Source organism: Scardinius erythrophthalmus, assembly GCF_964197995.2.
Source record: "Scardinius erythrophthalmus genome assembly, chromosome: 9".
In the NCBI taxonomy this organism is placed as follows: Eukaryota; Metazoa; Chordata; class Actinopteri; order Cypriniformes; family Leuciscidae; genus Scardinius; species Scardinius erythrophthalmus.
Genome location: NC_138229.1, coordinates 48,620,505 through 48,642,129, shown reverse-complemented (window position 1 = coordinate 48,642,129; position 21,625 = coordinate 48,620,505). Strand labels below are relative to the sequence as shown.

The 21,625-nt window shown below is 40.4% G+C and overlaps 1 long non-coding RNA gene across 1 annotated transcript; it reads right to left on the bottom strand.

The window, feature by feature from the left end:
- Nucleotides 1–1,410: 1,410 nt before the first annotated feature.
- LOC308695904 lies at nt 1,411–21,314 on the bottom strand. The gene is made up of 3 exons (XR_014030762.1): nt 21,044–21,314; nt 3,782–3,908; nt 1,411–3,466 (listed from the first exon to the last, which is right to left on the bottom strand). It is a non-coding gene; the product is annotated as an uncharacterized lncRNA (long non-coding RNA).
- Between the last annotated feature and the right edge of the window lie 311 nt (nt 21,315–21,625).

Genomic DNA, 21,625 nt, shown 5'->3' with positions numbered 1-21,625 from the left:
AATAAATATGAGCACAAGAGCCACAAAGACACTTACCAGAAAGCCAAACAGCAATACACCATGCAGCGATGATTATTGTAGTAGTATGACGTGCGTTTGTATGCGGCAAACGGCGCACGTTCACCAACCACTGTAAACACTCGGCTTGAACACGCGCTTCTCCACAAGCCGCACAGCACCTGACAAGAGTTACGTTGTTAACCGTTTAGCGTCCGGTAGATTCGAGCAATAATAACCAGCTGCCGTCACACTCACCTCCAGCCAGAATGAAAACACAACGACTGCAAACACTCAGCACCACATGTGCTTATCCACAAACCGCACGGCAACTCCAGCCAGGATGAACGCAGAGAAATGACGCGCCAGCGAAACAGTCACACATCAACGCAATGTCCGGTGGCCCAACAGCCACCTTGATATACCCGTATGAATGAGATGCTGATTACCTGCAGGCCTCTAGGGCGGAGTCAACACATGCAAACGAGGTGCTACCCAACAGCAGCACTTCACTACATTAGCATACATTTAGTGACTGTTAAAGTGTGTGCACATATTATATCCATCCGTTATGTTTGTAATTTATTTGATAAGTTACATGGACTGATTGTATGGTGTTTTGCACAGGAAACGGACAGTTGTTTCTTGTGGTTGTGTTTATGTACGGGGATCATCTCCTCGTCAGTGGGAAAAGATATTCTACAGTTTCTCTGATGATTCGTGTCGTCGAGTATTCTTCACAGAGAATCCGTGTCTGCTATCTGGTAGCTGATTAAACTTGCAGCCCTGTACAGTTGTGCCTGACGTTCGTTTGCAACTGGACATCTTCTCAGGTTGTGAGTACTACCAAGCATGTGCAGTTAACTATTTTATTTGCTCTTAAAGTGAAGCGGCCATTGTGTTTTTGGCCACCACGCTCTCAAGCTACATCACAGGCCTGCAACGATTTGTTTTGTTTAAGACTGAATGAATGAGAGAAGTGAATGAGCCCACTTGATTTACTTTCACTGAGGGTTTACTAACTTGCAATTTCATTGATCTGATCTGGGTTTCAATTGAATTGGAATTGTTTTAATTTTGTGTTGCCTTTTGTTTAACTGTTTTCCACTAAATTCAACATATTTAATCACCAAATAGGAATACTTTATTTTCATTTCATTTCAGTAAATTGTATATAATTACTCCATTCATATTTCTGTGTGTTTTTTCCCTGCAATTTACAGTTTTACACAGTTCTGTGTGGGTATAATCTGTGAGGTAAAGATACATTATTAGTAGGATAATTGAAATTAAAGTAATAAGTTACTACATAAATGGAGGCACCGCCATAGTAAGTTGTTGCAAAGTTTATTTAACTAAGTAGTAATAAATTAAAGCAACACCTGCGTTATTTGTTTTATTATAATTTATTTTAGAACCAGAACCAGGGCCCCATCTCGTGTTATATTTACTAAATTGGGTTAGCTGCATTCAGTATCATAATTAGCTCAGAGACAAGGGGTTACAATGGTATAATCACAGACAGAAACACATACAGGAGAACTGAGAGCTCTTTAATTATATTAATGATAGAAGAGACAGAATACAGGACAGTCTCTGACTCGATATGAAACACTTCTATAAAGACACAACAATATTACAAATAACTCTCTTCTGATTTCCATGCAAGCTCTGGTTAATATGTGTATATAAACTTAGTACTCTTCTAATATATTCTGTGCACTTTAAATCAAGTCTTTTTAGGGATAGTTCACCCGAAACTGTCCACTGACTTCTAATGTATGGACAAAGAAATCTTATTATCTAGCTTTTGGTCGACATGAGGGCAATTGTACATTATGTGAGTTTTCATTTTTGAGTGAACTATCTTTTTAATACATTTACATTTACATTGAATCATTTAGCAGACGCTTTAATCCAAAGCGATTTACAAATGAGGAGAACAATAGAAGTTAAACTAACAACATTCAAGTGCTGTGAATAATAGCGTGAATAGTAGTTATTTGGTAAAAGAGTATAATGTACATGCATTAGGAACACAAGCAAGACTATGACATAAACTACTTGATGTTGTTGATCTGTCAGTCTATCGGGGGAATTAATGAGAATAAACCGTGCTTTATACAACCCTCCTCTCCATCGTATGATAAAGTCCTGCTGATACAGAACGTCAGCAGAAGCATCAACGGCACATCAATACATCTTTAAAAAAACTCTGTTTACCGTATGTGTTTAATGGAGCTCAAACAGAGCAATTGAGTTTTGAGTTTTATGAGTCAAGAGTTCTCTCTAATAACCCTAAATGTCACAGAAAGGAAGGGTGTGTGCAGTAAAAAGAATGACATTGACTTCATTTATTGAGTGCAGATGTTTAAACTGAACTGCAGGCGGTCTGTGAATGAGACGCAGGCTTTTGCATTGAAACACAGCAGGCAAACGCTGCACTACTGTCTCGAGAGTGTTCGTCCCGGCTGTGTGTCGAACTCTGATGTGTGTCAGTTCTACAACAGCAGTGAACAGACTTCATTAACCCTCCAACATCAGTTCTACAACAGCAGTGAACAGACTTCATTAACCCTCCAACATCAGTTCTACAACAGCAGTGAACAGACTTCATTAACCCTCCAACATCAGGCCTCAAGAACATGTACAATACACAGTCAGCCAGTGGGTTCAGAAACAGGAGATAAGTAGACAAATTCCAAAATATATGAAACAATGTAAAACTGTTGCACCCGTAAAAATGACCTATAGTAAAACTGATCATGAAGGGGAGGATGAGAAAAGTGTAAGTCAGAAGCACCAGGAACAAACTGCCCAAAATTTTCTTGCGCTTTAGAGAAGTAAGTGATATTGCGCGTGAAAGACCGTGACAAGTGCCAACAAAACACAGAATGATTATCGGGTAGGGGATTAAACAGGCAATCGGTAGGGACAGAGGGCTTAGTATGACTGCAAAGATCAGAGAAATAAACCAGATGATCACAGAAACAACACAGCAGACTTTTAGTGAATGATGAGATCTGTACCAGATAGGATGAGAAACCATAAGATATCGTTCAAAAGCAACACATGCCATAAAATACACACCCACAATCAAACTATAAGCATATGTAATTCTGGCATCCAATGGCCCTGTGAATGTCATCATTAATCTACAAATAATCTGAATGAGATCTGAAAGAATCAAATGAATAACAAACACTGGAGTGGAGCGATGAGATTTGATAAGAGCACACAACGCAAACAGAGTTAAGATCATGATTGGAATCTCAATGGCTGAAATTATGCTTATAATTAATGGGTCTGTAGAATCAAGATTACTGAAAGTTTCATTCTCTGCAGACAAAAGATTCCTGTAAACTTCCCTCATCTGACGGATCCTTTCTTCATCACATTCTACTTCACTTGATCTGTTGCTGCTGGCGTTTTGTTCTGCCATTGTTTCATGAAATATTGACAGGCAACACTAAATAACAAAAAAACATGCATTAATTTACTATTTACTACTTTATTAAAAACATTAGGGAAAATATATGACAGAACTTGTTTTCTGTGTGATTGTTGAAATAAAGTTTCCTCAGTTTGCTTGACATGTTCTTTAGAGGAGATGTGTGTAATGTTAGAAAGCTTGAAATACGTGAAATGTAAGATTAAAGTTTGGAAATCCTCCATTTGAACAATATCACAGAAGCAAGAATGCTGTTGTTCTGAATATTCAGTCCAGCACAGCTGCAAGTGTACAATGGTTTATTAAACTAGGAATAAATCTTGAAGAACTTACGTTACTGACAGGATTGTGTGTTTCGTCTGCAGGTCAAAGCAGAAGTTTGTGGAGCAACACACAGACTGACAGATGTTTCACAAGTTTCCACTGCCGTGTTTAAAGAGCTCTTCATTCACTGCACACACTGTAAAACACACATCTTAAAGCTTGTGGATCTAATGTAGGAAATGCCTGAGATTACAGACAAACTATTTGATCCAACGTGTGCAACTGTAATTACCTTAAAGACACAATTAACTAACAATGGTGGTTTGAGTGAAAAACCAGTCCAACTTTCACAAACGGTTCGGCTCAACTACGACGACTGAAGTAATCTGAGAACGCTTTATATCTGATGCTTTCATTTTTAAAGTTCACTCGGTGTTTCAGCATTCTTTGCACATTCAAGAGTGCATGACAAATAAAGTTAAAGCAATATTTTTGTGTAAACACAATTTCTCAAATGTGGGAACAAGCTTCTGCCATAAAAGTTCAAAGTATGGAGAGGATTTGCGCTGTAAAATAGGGCTCAGCTAACATTTAACTTTTCTGGGTACTTTACATGAAGCTTTAAGTGAATCGTTTAAAACTGCTGTGCTTTTTTGTGAAACTGTTGTTTTCTTATCTGCATTTCAGAAACTCCAGAAAATGGGCCGATCGAGTGCATGCTGTGGTTGAGTTAAGGTGTTTCTAGGATTCCTTAAAGGTATAGTTCAGCTAAAAGTCATTAATTACTCACCCTCATGCCGTTCCAAACCCGTAAGACCTTCATTTATCTTCAGAACACAAATGAAGATATTTTTGATGAACTCCAAGAGCTTTCTGTTCCTCCACTGGTAGCCTACGCAACTAATACATTCAAGCCCCAGAAAGGTAGTAAAGACACCACTGAGGTAATCCATGTGACTCCAGTGGTTTAACCTCAATTAAATGAAGCGATGCAAGTGCTTTGTTTTGCGCAAAAAATCAACAGCGTAATTTACCTCTATATTTACAAAATAATATTATCTAAAGCACATTCACGGAACAACTTCCGGTCTTGAGTGAACACAATACGCATGCGTCGCAGAGCTCCCCCTACTGGACTGCAGGTCAGTAACCGGCATCGCTTCATAAAATCGGTTAAACCACTGGAGTCACATGGATTAATTCAATGATGTCTTTCCTATCGTTCTGGGCCTTGAATGTGAGTTGCATTGCTCCCAATGAAGAGACAGAAAGCCCTCAGAATTTCATTAAAAATATCTTAATTTGTGTTCCGAAGATGAACGAAGGTGAACCGAAGTGGGAGAGGGAGTGCGCTGTGATTGGCTGGTGTGAGAACCTGGCAGATCTATAACCAATACAAATTGAATTTGAATCTAAAATCTTGTTCCGTATTGTTAATATATTTTGACATCCACACAGAATTGTCTATCCATGCACAGATCTTAAGCATTACATTTAATGACTTTGGACAACTTGTGACTGGCAAAAATGTCATTTCTAATTATCATCTTCTTTAATACAGACGAGAGAGAGTGTGAAACCATTAGCTGTTTTCCAGGTAAATAGTGAAGTCATAGTGAATACAATAAGTAAACATATAATGATTATATGGTATGTACTGTATATCTCAATTTTAAGTCTTTTAAAATCGTTTATTTTTTTTATTTTTTCGTCCCCAGCCTGCCAAAAAACCCTGTCCAATCTATACCAACATGAAGAAAAGAATTATTGGACTGGAAGAAAGCGAGTTCTATTGGCAATTCAAGTGTATTAGCGGTAAGTTCATTTACAAACCAATTCAATTTTGTCTAACAAATGTCAGTATAACTCCCCAAAATATGATAAACATTAAAGGGATAAGTAGTAACTTACCAAAAAATATTTTATATCTGTCGTCATCTACTCTCACGTGTTTTCAGACCTTTATGACTCTGTGGAACACAAAACGTGAACTTTGGAAGAATGTTCTGATTTGTTCTTTCCATGTAGTGAAATTTAACAGAGCCAATCTTTTTTTAAACTGTAAAAGGAATGAAAAATCCCCATAAAACAGGTCCACATGACCCATGCACTGTTTTCCAGGTTGAAACAATACAATAGCTTTGGGTGAGAAAATCTGTTTGGGTATTTCTCAATTCTTTATTATTTATGCATGTAAGATTGAATTGAGTGTCTAGAGCTCTATCCCTTTGTTGGTTACAGATGTCTCTACTCAAACCAATACTTTCTCCATCTCTTTTGTCCTTTATTCCAACTCATTTTCTCTTTCGTGAAATGATGTATATATGAGACTTGTACTTTTTGTTCTGTTTAATCTTTCAAGAGTTCAAGTAAAAGAGAATACACTCAGCTGATCATATAATGTACATTCTTTCTGCCTGGCTTTTGGAGTGTGATGGATTTTAATTAATCAACTTGAATTAATCGACTAACATTTGTTTATCTTGCAGGAACAACATTCATATGGTTTTTAATGTTTCCAAACTCTTTGGAGAAGGCTTTGAGAGTGTGTGTGTGTAAAAATAACAAAGGGTAAGTGAAACTAGACAAATGACTAGTTCTCAAATCCTTGTGATAAGTAATCACAAAATCAGAGTTTGCTTGTGCCAGTGACAGAGGGAAGAGGTTGGGGCTTTTGAACCAATTGAACCAATCATATTGAAGGTGACATGTTAGTCTTATTTGTTTTCTCGATTCTATAAAAACTGTTGTACCCGTGTTTTCTGGTGGGATTCTCAATGGAATGTGTCTGAGATCCTCCGGCCTTGCTTCTTGGGAGAGATTCCCTGAGAACTGCCCGAGAAACTCTCCCAGCCGTGATTAAAGCATTTAAAGGACATTTGCTGAAGTCTGTTTGTCGATTTATTCCTGCGCAGGAAGCTAGTTTAGGAAGGAAGCTAGTTTAGGGGAACAAGTTAGTTAGGTGACTATTATTGAATGGGGACGTCGATTCGTAGACGCGACCCAGATAGTGAGGTTTAGGGAAAAATCTACCACAGGAGCCTTAATAATTATGGATTATTTATGAAAACACTGGCTGAATGGACATTATTGCACTTGGACATTATTACCCAACTGTACAGCTGAGTATTCCAGCAAGCTGTGTGTTAATGTGGTGTGTATTCTTCTCATTTTAGCTCTTACGTCCATTTGGGCTGAAGGTCGAGACAGAACCAAACCAAAGCTGGACTGTAACTTACTGGCCTATATGACAGACTTCATACTGACAGCTACTGGCCTATATGACAGACTTCATACTGACAGCTACTGGCCTATATGACAGACTTCATACTGACAGCTACTGGCCTATATGACAGACTTCATACTGACAGCTACTGGCCTATATGACAGACTTCATACTGACAGCTACTGGCCTATATGACAGACTTCATACTGACAGCTACTGGCCTATATGACAGACTTCATACTGACAGCTACTGGCCTATATGACAGACTTCATACTGACAGCTACTGGCCTATATGACAGACTTCATACTGACAGCTACTGGCCTATATGACAGACTTCATACTGACAGTTACTGGCCTATATGACAGACTTCATACTGACAGCTACTGGCCTATATGACAGACTTCATACTGACAGCTACTGGCCTATATGACAGACTTCATACTGACAGCTACTGGCCTATATGACAGACTTCATACTGACAGCTACTGGCCTATATGACAGACTTCATACTGACAGTTACTGGCCTATATGACAGACTTCATACTGACAGTTACTGGCCTATATGACAGACTTCATACTGACAGCTACTGGCCTATATGACAGACTTCATACTGACAGCTACTGGCCTATATGACAGACTTCATACTGACAGCTACTGGCCTATATGACAGACTTCATACTGACAGTTACTGGCCTATATGACAGACTTCATACTGACAGCTACTGGCCTATATGACAGACTTCATACTGACAGTTACTGGCCTATATGACAGACTTCATACTGACAGCTACTGGCCTATATGACAGACTTCATACTGACAGTTACTGGCCTATATGACAGACTTCATACTGACAGCTACTGGCCTATATGACAGACTTCATACTGACAGCTACTGGCCTATATGACAGACTTCATACTGACAGTTACTGGCCTATATGACAGACTTCATACTGACAGCTACTGGCCTATATGACAGACTTCATACTGACAGCTACTGGCCTATATGACAGACTTCATACTGACAGTTACTGGCCTATATGACAGACTTCATACTGACAGCTACTGGCCTATATGACAGACTTCATACTGACAGTTACTGGCCTATATGACAGACTTCATACTGACAGCTACTGGCCTATATGACTGACTTCATACTGACAGCTACTGGCCTATATGACAGACTTCATACTGACAGTTACTGGCCTATATGACAGACTTCATACTGACAGCTACTGGCCTATATGACAGACTTCATACTGACAGCTACTGGCCTATATGACAGACTTCATACTGACAGTTACTGGCCTATATGACAGACTTCATACTGACAGCTACTGGCCTATATGACAGACTTCATACTAACAGCTACTGGCCTATATGACAGACTTCATACTGACAGCTACTGGCCTATATGACAGACTTCATACTGACAGCTACTGGCCTATATGACAGACTTCATACTGACAGCTACTGGCCTATATGACTGACTTCATACTGACAGCTACTGGCCTATATGACAGACTTCATACTGACAGCTACTGGCCTATATGACAGACTTCATACTAACAGCTACTGGCCTATATGACAGACTTCATACTGACAGCTACTGGCCTATATGACAGACTTCATACTGACAGCTACTGGCCTATATGACAGACTTCATACTGACAGCTACTGGCCTATATGACAGACTTCATACTGACAGCTACTGGCCTATATGACAGACTTCATACTGACAGCTACTGGCCTATATGACAGACTTCATACTGACAGTTACTGGCCTATATGACAGACTTCATACTAACAGCTACTGGCCTATATGACAGACTTCATACTGACAGCTACTGGCCTATATGACAGACTTCATACTGACAGCTACTGGCCTATATGACAGACTTCATACTGACAGTTACTGGCCTATATGACAGACTTCATACTGACAGTTACTGGCCTATATGACAGACTTCATACTGACAGTTACTGGCCTATATGACAGACTTCATACTAACAGCTACTGGCCTATATGACAGACTTCATACTGACAGCTACTGGCCTATATGACAGACTTCATACTGACAGCTACTGGCCTATATGACAGACTTCATACTGACAGCTACTGGCCTATATGACAGACTTCATACTGACAGCTACTGGCCTATATGACAGACTTCATACTGACAGCTACTGGCCTATATGACAGACTTCATACTGACAGTTACTGGCCTATATGACTGACTTCATACTGACAGTAACTGGCCTATATGACAGACTTCATACTGACAGTTACTGGCCTATATGACAGACTTCATACTGACAGTTACTGGCCTATATGACAGACTTCATACTGACAGTTACTGGCCTATATGACAGACTTCATACTAACAGCTACTGGCCTATATGACAGACTTCATACTGACAGTTACTGGCCTATATGACAGACTTCATACTGACAGCTACTGGCCTATATGACAGACTTCATACTGACAGTAACTGGCCTATATGACAGACTTCATACTGACAGTTACTGGCCTATATGACAGACTTCATACTGACAGTTACTGGCCTATATGACAGACTTCATACTGACAGTTACTGGCCTATATGACAGACTTCATACTGACAGTTACTGGCCTATATGACAGACTTCATACTGACAGTTACTGGCCTATATGACAGACTTCATACTGACAGTTACTGGCCTATATGACAGACTTCATACTGACAGTTACTGGCCTATATGACAGACTTCATACTGACAGCTACTGGCCTATATGACAGACTTCATACTGACAGTTACTGGCCTATATGACTGACTTCATACTGACAGCTACTGGCCTATATGACAGACTTCATACTGACAGTTACTGGCCTATATGACAGACTTCATACTGACAGCTACTGGCCTATATGACAGACTTCATACTGACAGTTACTGGCCTATATGACTGACTTCATACTGACAGCTACTGGCCTATATGACAGACTTCATACTGACAGTTACTGGCCTATATGACAGACTTCATACTGACAGCTACTGGCCTATATGACAGACTTCATACTAACAGCTACTGGCCTATATGACTGACTTCATACTGACAGTTACTGGCCTATATGACAGACTTCATACTGACAGCTACTGGCCTATATGACTGACTTCATACTGACAGCTACTGGCCTATATGACAGACTTCATACTGACAGCTACTGGCCTATATGACAGACTTCATACTGACAGCTACTGGCCTATATGACAGACTTCATACTGACAGCTACTGGCCTATATGACAGACTTCATACTGACAGTTACTGGCCTATATGACAGACTTCATACTGACAGCTACTGGCCTATATGACAGACTTCATACTGACAGTTACTGGCCTATATGACTGACTTCATACTGACAGCTACTGGCCTATATGACAGACTTCATACTGACAGCTACTGGCCTATATGACAGACTTCATACTGACAGCTACTGGCCTATATGACAGACTTCATACTGACAGCTACTGGCCTATATGACTGACTTCATACTGACAGCTACTGGCCTATATGACAGACTTCATACTGACAGCTACTGGCCTATATGACAGACTTCATACTGACAGTTACTGGCCTATATGACAGACTTCATACTGACAGCTACTGGCCTATATGACAGACTTCATACTGACAGTTACTGGCCTATATGACAGACTTCATACTGACAGCTACTGGCCTATATGACAGACTTCATACTGACAGCTACTGGCCTATATGACAGACTTCATACTGACAGCTACTGGCCTATATGACAGACTTCATACTGACAGCTACTGGCCTATATGACTGACTTCATACTGACAGCTACTGGCCTATATGACAGACTTCATACTGACAGCTACTGGCCTATATGACAGACTTCATACTGACAGTTACTGGCCTATATGACTGACTTCATACTGACAGCTACTGGCCTATATGACAGACTTCATACTGACAGCTACTGGCCTATATGACAGACTTCATACTGACAGCTACTGGCCTATATGACAGACTTCATACTGACAGCTACTGGCCTATATGACTGACTTCATACTGACAGCTACTGGCCTATATGACAGACTTCATACTGACAGCTACTGGCCTATATGACAGACTTCATACTGACAGTTACTGGCCTATATGACAGACTTCATACTGACAGCTACTGGCCTATATGACAGACTTCATACTGACAGTTACTGGCCTATATGACAGACTTCATACTGACAGTTACTGGCCTATATGACAGACTTCATACTGACAGTTACTGGCCTATATGACAGACTTCATACTGACAGCTACTGGCCTATATGACAGACTTCATACTGACAGCTACTGGCCTATATGACAGACTTCATACTGACAGCTACTGGCCTATATGACAGACTTCATACTGACAGCTACTGGCCTATATGACAGACTTCATACTGACAGCTACTGGCCTATATGACAGACTTCATACTGACAGTTACTGGCCTATATGACAGACTTCATACTGACAGCTACTGGCCTATATGACAGACTTCATACTGACAGTTACTGGCCTATATGACAGACTTCATACTGACAGTTACTGGCCTATATGACAGACTTCATACTGACAGTTACTGGCCTATATGACAGACTTCATACTGACAGTTACTGGCCTATATGACAGACTTCATACTGACAGTTACTGGCCTATATGACAGACTTCATACTGACAGTTACTGGCCTATATGACAGACTTCATACTGACAGTTACTGGCCTATATGACAGACTTCATACTGACAGTTACTGGCCTATATGACTGACTTCATACTGACAGCTACTGGCCTATATGACTGACTTCATACTGACAGCTACTGGCCTATATGACAGACTTCATACTAACAGCTACTGGCCTATATGACAGACTTCATACTGACAGCTACTGGCCTATATGACAGACTTCATACTGACAGTTACTGGCCTATATGACAGACTTCATACTGACAGCTACTGGCCTATATGACTGACTTCATACTGACAGTTACTGGCCTATATGACAGACTTCATACTGACAGCTACTGGCCTATATGACAGACTTCATACTGACAGTTACTGGCCTATATGACAGACTTCATACTGACAGCTACTGGCCTATATGACAGACTTCATACTGACAGCTACTGGCCTATATGACAGACTTCATACTGACAGCTACTGGCCTATATGACAGACTTCATACTGACAGTTACTGGCCTATATGACAGACTTCATACTGACAGCTACTGGCCTATATGACAGACTTCATACTGACAGCTACTGGCCTATATGACAGACTTCATACTGACAGCTACTGGCCTATATGACAGACTTCATACTGACAGCTACTGGCCTATATGACAGACTTCATACTGACAGCTACTGGCCTATATGACAGACTTCATACTGACAGCTACTGGCCTATATGACAGACTTCATACTGACAGCTACTGGCCTATATGACAGACTTCATACTGACAGTTACTGGCCTATATGACAGACTTCATACTGACAGTTACTGGCCTATATGACTGACTTCATACTGACAGCTACTGGCCTATATGACAGACTTCATACTAACAGCTACTGGCCTATATGACAGACTTCATACTGACAGCTACTGGCCTATATGACTGACTTCATACTGACAGTTACTGGCCTATATGACTGACTTCATACTGACAGTTACTGGCCTATATGACAGACTTCATACTGACAGCTACTGGCCTATATGACAGACTTCATACTGACAGCTACTGGCCTATATGACAGACTTCATACTGACAGCTACTGGCCTATATGACTGACTTCATACTGACAGCTACTGGCCTATATGACAGACTTCATACTGACAGCTACTGGCCTATATGACAGACTTCATACTGACAGCTACTGGCCTATATGACAGACTTCATACTGACAGCTACTGGCCTATATGACAGACTTCATACTGACAGTTACTGGCCTATATGACAGACTTCATACTGACAGTTACTGGCCTATATGACTGACTTCATACTGACAGCTACTGGCCTATATGACAGACTTCATACTAACAGCTACTGGCCTATATGACAGACTTCATACTGACAGCTACTGGCCTATATGACTGACTTCATACTGACAGTTACTGGCCTATATGACAGACTTCATACTGACAGTTACTGGCCTATATGACAGACTTCATACTGACAGTTACTGGCCTATATGACAGACTTCATACTGACAGTTACTGGCCTATATGACAGACTTCATACTGACAGTTACTGGCCTATATGACAGACTTCATACTAACAGCTACTGGCCTATATGACAGACTTCATACTGACAGCTACTGGCCTATATGACTGACTTCATACTGACAGTTACTGGCCTATATGACAGACTTCATACTGACAGTTACTGGCCTATATGACAGACTTCATACTGACAGTTACTGGCCTATATGACAGACTTCATACTGACAGTTACTGGCCTATATGACAGACTTCATACTAACAGCTACTGGCCTATATGACAGACTTCATACTAACAGCTACTGGCCTATATGACAGACTTCATACTGACAGTTACTGGCCTATATGACAGACTTCATACTGACAGTTACTGGCCTATATGACAGACTTCATACTGACAGTTACTGGCCTATATGACAGACTTCATACTGACAGTTACTGGCCTATATGACAGACTTCATACTGACAGCTACTGGCCTATATGACAGACTTCATACTAACAGCTACTGGCCTATATGACAGACTTCATACTGACAGCTACTGGCCTATATGACAGACTTCATACTTACAGTTACTGGCCTATATGACAGACTTCATACTGACAGTTACTGGCCTATATGACAGACTTCATACTGACAGTTACTGGCCTATATGACAGACTTCATACTGACAGCTACTGGCCTATATGACAGACTTCATACTAACAGCTACTGGCCTATATGACAGACTTCATACTAACAGCTACTGGCCTATATGACTGACTTCATACTGACAGCTACTGGCCTATATGACTGACTTCATACTGACAGCTACTGGCCTATATGACAGACTTCATACTGACAGTTACTGGCCTATATGACAGACTTCATACTAACAGCTACTGGCCTATATGACAGACTTCATACTGACAGCTACTGGCCTATATGACAGACTTCATACTGACAGTTACTGGCCTATATGACAGACTTCATACTAACAGCTACTGGCCTATATGACAGACTTCATACTGACAGCTACTGGCCTATATGACAGACTTCATACTGACAGTTACTGGCCTATATGACAGACTTCATACTAACAGCTACTGGCCTATATGACAGACTTCATACTGACAGCTACTGGCCTATATGACAGACTTCATACTGACAGCTACTGGCCTATATGACTGACTTCATACTGACAGCTACTGGCCTATATGACAGACTTCATACTGACAGTTACTGGCCTATATGACAGACTTCATACTAACAGCTACTGGCCTATATGACAGACTTCATACTGACAGCTACTGGCCTATATGACAGACTTCATACTGACAGTTACTGGCCTATATGACAGACTTCATACTGACAGCTACTGGCCTATATGACAGACTTCATACTGACAGCTACTGGCCTATATGACAGACTTCATACTAACAGCTACTGGCCTATATGACAGACTTCATACTGACAGCTACTGGCCTATATGACAGACTTCATACTGACAGTTACTGGCCTATATGACAGACTTCATACTGACAGCTACTGGCCTATATGACAGACTTCATACTGACAGCTACTGGCCTATATGACAGACTTCATACTGACAGTTACTGGCCTATATGACTGACTTCATACTGACAGCTACTGGCCTATATGACAGACTTCATACTGACAGTTACTGGCCTATATGACTGACTTCATACTGACAGCTACTGGCCTATATGACAGACTTCATACTGACAGCTACTGGCCTATATGACAGACTTCATACTGACAGTTACTGGCCTATATGACTGACTTCATACTGACAGCTACTGGCCTATATGACAGACTTCATACTTACAGTTACTGGCCTATATGACAGACTTCATACTGACAGTTACTGGCCTATATGACAGACTTCATACTGACACCTACTGGCCTATATGACTGACTTCATACTGACAGTTACTGGCCTATATGACTGACTTCATACTGACAGTTACTGGCCTATATGACAGACTTCATACTGACAGCTACTGGCCTATATGACAGACTTCATACTGACAGCTACTGGCCTATATGACAGACTTCATACTGACAGTTACTGGCCTATATGACAGACTTCATACTGACAGTTACTGGCCTATATGACAGACTTCATACTGACAGCTACTGGCCTATATGACAGACTTCATACTGACAGTTACTGGCCTATATGACAGACTTCATACTGACAGCTACTGGCCTATATGACAGACTTCATACTGACAGCTACTGGCCTATATGACTGACTTCATACTGACAGCTACTGGCCTATATGACAGACTTCATACTGACAGCTACTGGCCTATATGACAGACTTCATACTGACAGCTACTGGCCTATATGACAGACTTCATACTGACAGCTACTGGCCTATATGACAGACTTCATACTGACAGTTACTGGCCTATATGACAGACTTCATACTGACAGTTACTGGCCTATATGACAGACTTCATACTGACAGTTACTGGCCTATATGACAGACTTCATACTGACAGTTACTGGCCTATATGACAGACTTCATACTGACAGCTACTGGCCTATATGACAGACTTCATACTGACAGCTACTGGCCTATATGACAGACTTCATACTGACAGCTACTGGCCTATATGACAGACTTCATACTGACAGCTACTGGCCTATATGACAGACTTCATACTGACAGCTACTGGCCTATATGACAGACTTCATACTGACAGTTACTGGCCTATATGACAGACTTCATACTGACAGTTACTGGCCTATATGACAGACTTCATACTGACAGTTACTGGCCTATATGACTGACTTCATACTGACAGTTACTGGCCTATATGACAGACTTCATACTGACAGCTACTGGCCTATATGACAGACTTCATACTGACAGCTACTGGCCTATATGACTGACTTCATACTGACAGTTACTGGCCTATATGACAGACTTCATACTGACAGCTACTGGCCTATATGACTGACTTCATACTGACAGCTACTGGCCTATATGACAGACTTCATACTGACAGCTACTGGCCTATATGACAGACTTCATACTGACAGCTACTGGCCTATATGACAGACTTCATACTGACAGCTACTGGCCTATATGACAGACTTCATACTGACAGCTACTGGCCTATATGACTGACTTCATACTGACAGTTACTGGCCTATATGACAGACTTCATACTGACAGTTACTGGCCTATATGACAGACTTCATACTGACAGCTACTGGCCTATATGACAGACTTCATACTGACAGCTACTGGCCTATATGACAGACTTCATACTGACAGCTACTGGCCTATATGACAGACTTCATACTGACAGCTACTGGCCTATATGACAGACTTCATACTGACAGTTACTGGCCTATATGACAGACTTCATACTGACAGCTACTGGCCTATATGACAGACTTCATACTGACAGCTACTGGCCTATATGACAGACTTCATACTGACAGCTACTGGCCTATATGACAGACTTCATACTGACAGCTACTGGCCTATATGACTGACTTCATACTAACAGCTACTGGCCTATATGACAGACTTCATACTGACAGTTACTGGCCTATATGACAGACTTCATACTGACAGCTACTGGCCTATATGACAGACTTCATACTGACAGCTACTGGCCTATATGACAGACTTCATACTGACAGCTACTGGCCTATATGACAGACTTCATACTGACAGTTACTGGCCTATATGACAGACTTCATACTGACAGTTACTGGCCTATATGACAGACTTCATACTGACAGCTACTGGCCTATATGACAGACTTCATACTGACAGCTACTGGCCTATATGACAGACTTCATACTGACAGTTACTGGCCTATATGACAGACTTCATACTGACAGCTACTGGCCTATATGACAGACTTCATACTGACAGCTACTGGCCTATATGACAGACTTCATACTGACAGCTACTGGCCTATATGACAGACTTCATACTGACAGCTACTGGCCTATATGACAGACTTCATACTGACAGTTACTGGCCTATATGACAGACTTCATACTGACAGCTACTGGCCTATATGACTGACTTCATACTGACAGCTACTGGCCTATATGACAGACTTCATACTGACAGTTACTGGCCTATATGACAGACTTCATACTGACAGCTACTGGCCTATATGACAGACTTCATACTGACAGCTACTGGCCTATATGACAGACTTCATACTGACAGTTACTGGCCTATATGACAGACTTCATACTGACAGCTACTGGCCTATATGACAGACTTCATACTGACAGCTACTGGCCTATATGACAGACTTCATACTGACAGCTACTGGCCTATATGACAGACTTCATACTGACAGCTACTGGCCTATATGACAGACTTCATACTGACAGTTACTGGCCTATATGACAGACTTCATACTGACAGTTACTGGCCTATATGACAGACTTCATACTGACAGCTACTGGCCTATATGACTGGCTTCATACTGACAGCTACTGGCCTATATGACAGACTTCATACTGACAGCTACTGGCCTATATGACAGACTTCATACTGACAGCTACTGGCCTATATGACAGACTTCATACTGACAGCTACTGGCCTATATGACAGACTTCATACTGACAGTTACTGGCCTATATGACAGACTTCATACTGACAGTTACTGGCCTATATGACAGACTTCATACTGACAGCTACTGGCCTATATGACAGACTTCATACTGACAGCTACTGGCCTATATGACAGACTTCATACTGACAGTTACTGGCCTATATGACAGACTTCATACTGACAGCTACTGGCCTATATGACAGACTTCATACTGACAGCTACTGGCCTATATGACAGACTTCATACTGACAGTTACTGGCCTATATGACAGACTTCATACTGACAGCTACTGGCCTATATGACAGACTTCATACTGACAGTTACTGGCCTATATGACAGACTTCATACTGACAGCTACTGGCCTATATGACAGACTTCATACTGACAGCTACTGGCCTATATGACAGACTTCATACTGACAGCTACTGGCCTATATGACAGACTTCATACTGACAGCTACTGGCCTATATGACAGACTTCATACTGACAGTTACTGGCCTATATGACAGACTTCATACTGACAGCTACTGGCCTATATGACAGACTTCATACTGACAGCTACTGGCCTATATGACAGACTTCATACTGACAGCTACTGGCCTATATGACTGACTTCATACTGACAGCTACTGGCCTATATGACTGACTTCATACTTACAGTTACTGGCCTATATGACAGACTTCATACTAACAGCTACTGGCCTATATGACAGACTTCATACTGACAGCTACTGGCCTATATGACAGACTTCATACTGACAGCTACTGGCCTATATGACTGGCTTCATACTGACAGCTACTGGCCTATATGACAGACTTCATACTGACAGTTACTGGCCTATATGACTGACTTCATACTGACAGCTACTGGCCTATATGACTGACTTCATACTGACAGCTACTGGCCTATATGACAGACTTCATACTGACAGCTACTGGCCTATATGACAGACTTCATACTGACAGCTACTGGCCTATATGACAGACTTCATACTGACAGCTACTGGCCTATATGACAGACTTCATACTGACAGTTACTGGCCTATATGACAGACTTCATACTGACAGCTACTGGCCTATATGACAGACTTCATACTGACAGTTACTGGCCTATATGACAGACTTCATACTGACAGCTACTGGCATGAAAGCTGCATCACATGTTACTGAACATAAACTTCTTCACCTAGAATGTTCATCCCCCATGAGGAGACTCCATGTCTTCATCTCTTGTGACTGGATATCAGTTTAAACATCCTTCAAAGAACTGCTCATTTCTTCTGAATTTGTTTAGTAGTATATGTAAGAATTTTACATTCAACTTTTAGTAATGTTTTTAAGTAATGAAGTAATTAATTAAGTAATGTTGTTGTCATCTAGTTAATGTATGTACAGTATAAATTGCAAACATGCTTGTGTTGGACACGTGTTTACAGGTTATAGACATGTTTAGAGGATGTAGATGCTGTGTATTTAAAGGGGCTCTAAGTCATGTTTATTTGTACAATGTTATTTTTGTATATAAATCATTATTACAGTGGAACAAATTGCTATTTTTTTATTTGTAAATTATCAACTGAATTTTTTAACCATTGCACAGCACCACTTTATCACCAATAATTTTGTATAACTTTGTAGTTTATTTAGGGGTGTGCATTGGCACTGTCCTTACGATTCGATTCGATTACGATTCACCAGGTAACGATTCAATTCGATTCTACGATGCATTGCGATGCATCAAAATTCTACTGCACACAAGGCAAATTTTTCATCAGTCATGAGGCAATACAAGCAGTCAGATATTGAACAACAGATTTCATTGGCTGCTATGTGTATCACTCTCCTGTATCTTTGACATAAATGTCATTAAATAAAATAAAATTGAATGGTACAGGGTATTGGATATGGCATTTTCAAAACTGAAAACTGAAAAAGAAAACCTAAATCACTGCATTCAGTGCTTTGAATGAGAAATGTTTTTCTTCTCTCTGCTTTAGAACCATTTGAAATTAAATAGAGCAATAATAACAGCCAACTTTTTCCAGCAGTGAACATAAGTGTTTTTTTTTAAACTAACTTTATTTAGTTGTATTGCCAACGTGCTTGATTTTAGTGTGGCAGGTTTTACACACCGCGTAAGGCCGGCAACACACTGGCTGCGTGGCGTGAGCGTCTCAGCTGCGCGGCGTGTCCGTTTTTTTTCCGGCTCCCATGTTAGGTTAGAGCTTGCACACTTCCTGCGTGACACGCTTGAGCCGCGCGGAAAACACGTGCATGCTAGAAATAGAACCTACGCCTATTTTTCACGCGACACGCAAGCGTGTTGGAAGTGTTTCCAGGCAAAATAGAACAGGAAAAGATGTTTATATGTATATTTTGACAAGAATACATATTAATAAATGTTATTTTGATGTTTGAAAGTCCCGGAAGTAATTGAAACTTCACAACTTTATTGTCCAACTCAAGGCCAGAAAATAAACAGTGACATAATCAATTAAGGCACTCTGCCGCATCGATGCTGAATCGTGCATTGCGATGCATCGCCGAATCGATTATTGTTGACACCACTAAGTTTATTGTTTTATGTCACATGTGAGAATAAATGCAAGTTTATTTTTATTTTTTTCATATTATGTAATTTCTGTAATAAAGTCTGTATCATAGAATGGTAACTTATTTCTGTTGTTATTTTGTAGATGTTTGTTGTAAGTAAATGGCTTAAATTTAAGCCATTTAAGCCACTGTGGTAAAACTACAGTAAAACCATAGTAACCATGACTGTAGTAACCGTGGTTTTTGTAGTAACCACGGTTACTACAGTCATGGTTACTATGGTTTTACTGTAGTATTACTACAATATAACTGTAGTAAAACCATGGTTCGCACCAAAATACCACTTTTACTACAGTCATAGTTAACTACAGTTTTACTATAATATTACAACAATATAACTGTAGTAAAACCATGGTTTTTAAAAAACATGGTTTGGCCAAAATACCACGGCTACTTCAGTCATAGTTAACTACAGTTTTACTATAATATTACTACAATACAACTGTAGTAAAACCATGGTATCAAAACCATGGTTTTTAAAAACCATGGTTTGGCCAAAATAACTGCTACTACAGCTACTGGCTACTAAAGTCATAGTTAACTAGGTGTGTCCCTACACTCTCGTGCAACAACAACAATCATTGACAACTAGGCCTATTGATCAAACTCATGCTTACCCTCCAGCAGAATCTCTCCTGGATCCTTCGTTGTCCTTGGTCTCGCAAGATATACTATAATGCTCTTTCTATTACTTATAGAACTGTCTTTGTAAACTGAAGTAAAACTGAACAGTAGATGTAAAAAATAACTTGTCCTCATCTGAGCTATTCAAGTTAAGATAATACAGCAGAGCAATATAAGCAAAAAGAGTTTCAGTTAATAACCTGAGCTAGGAGAGAGCTGATTTCTCCCCAGGGATGCACACGACATCAAAATCAAAAATGCAACAACCAACAGTCAAAAGGCAGTCATATTTATACAGAACTGGGTTACATTGTTCCTGTGCAGTTTCTTGTTTTTTTTTTCCAGAGGAACTAAAGCATGTGATATCAACCTTCTATTGCCCCAGTCAAGGGGGCTTCTGGTGTCGACATCGTTTCCCATATATGGGCATTCTTCTGTCTTTTCCGTCTTCTGCGCATCGGGCCTCTGTGTTCAAATAATTCAAAATTCATATAATTCACTACAATGTATGTGGCTTAGGTAAGGGCATCCTCTAAAATCCTCCAGATACAGTTTTACAGTACATGTTCATTTAC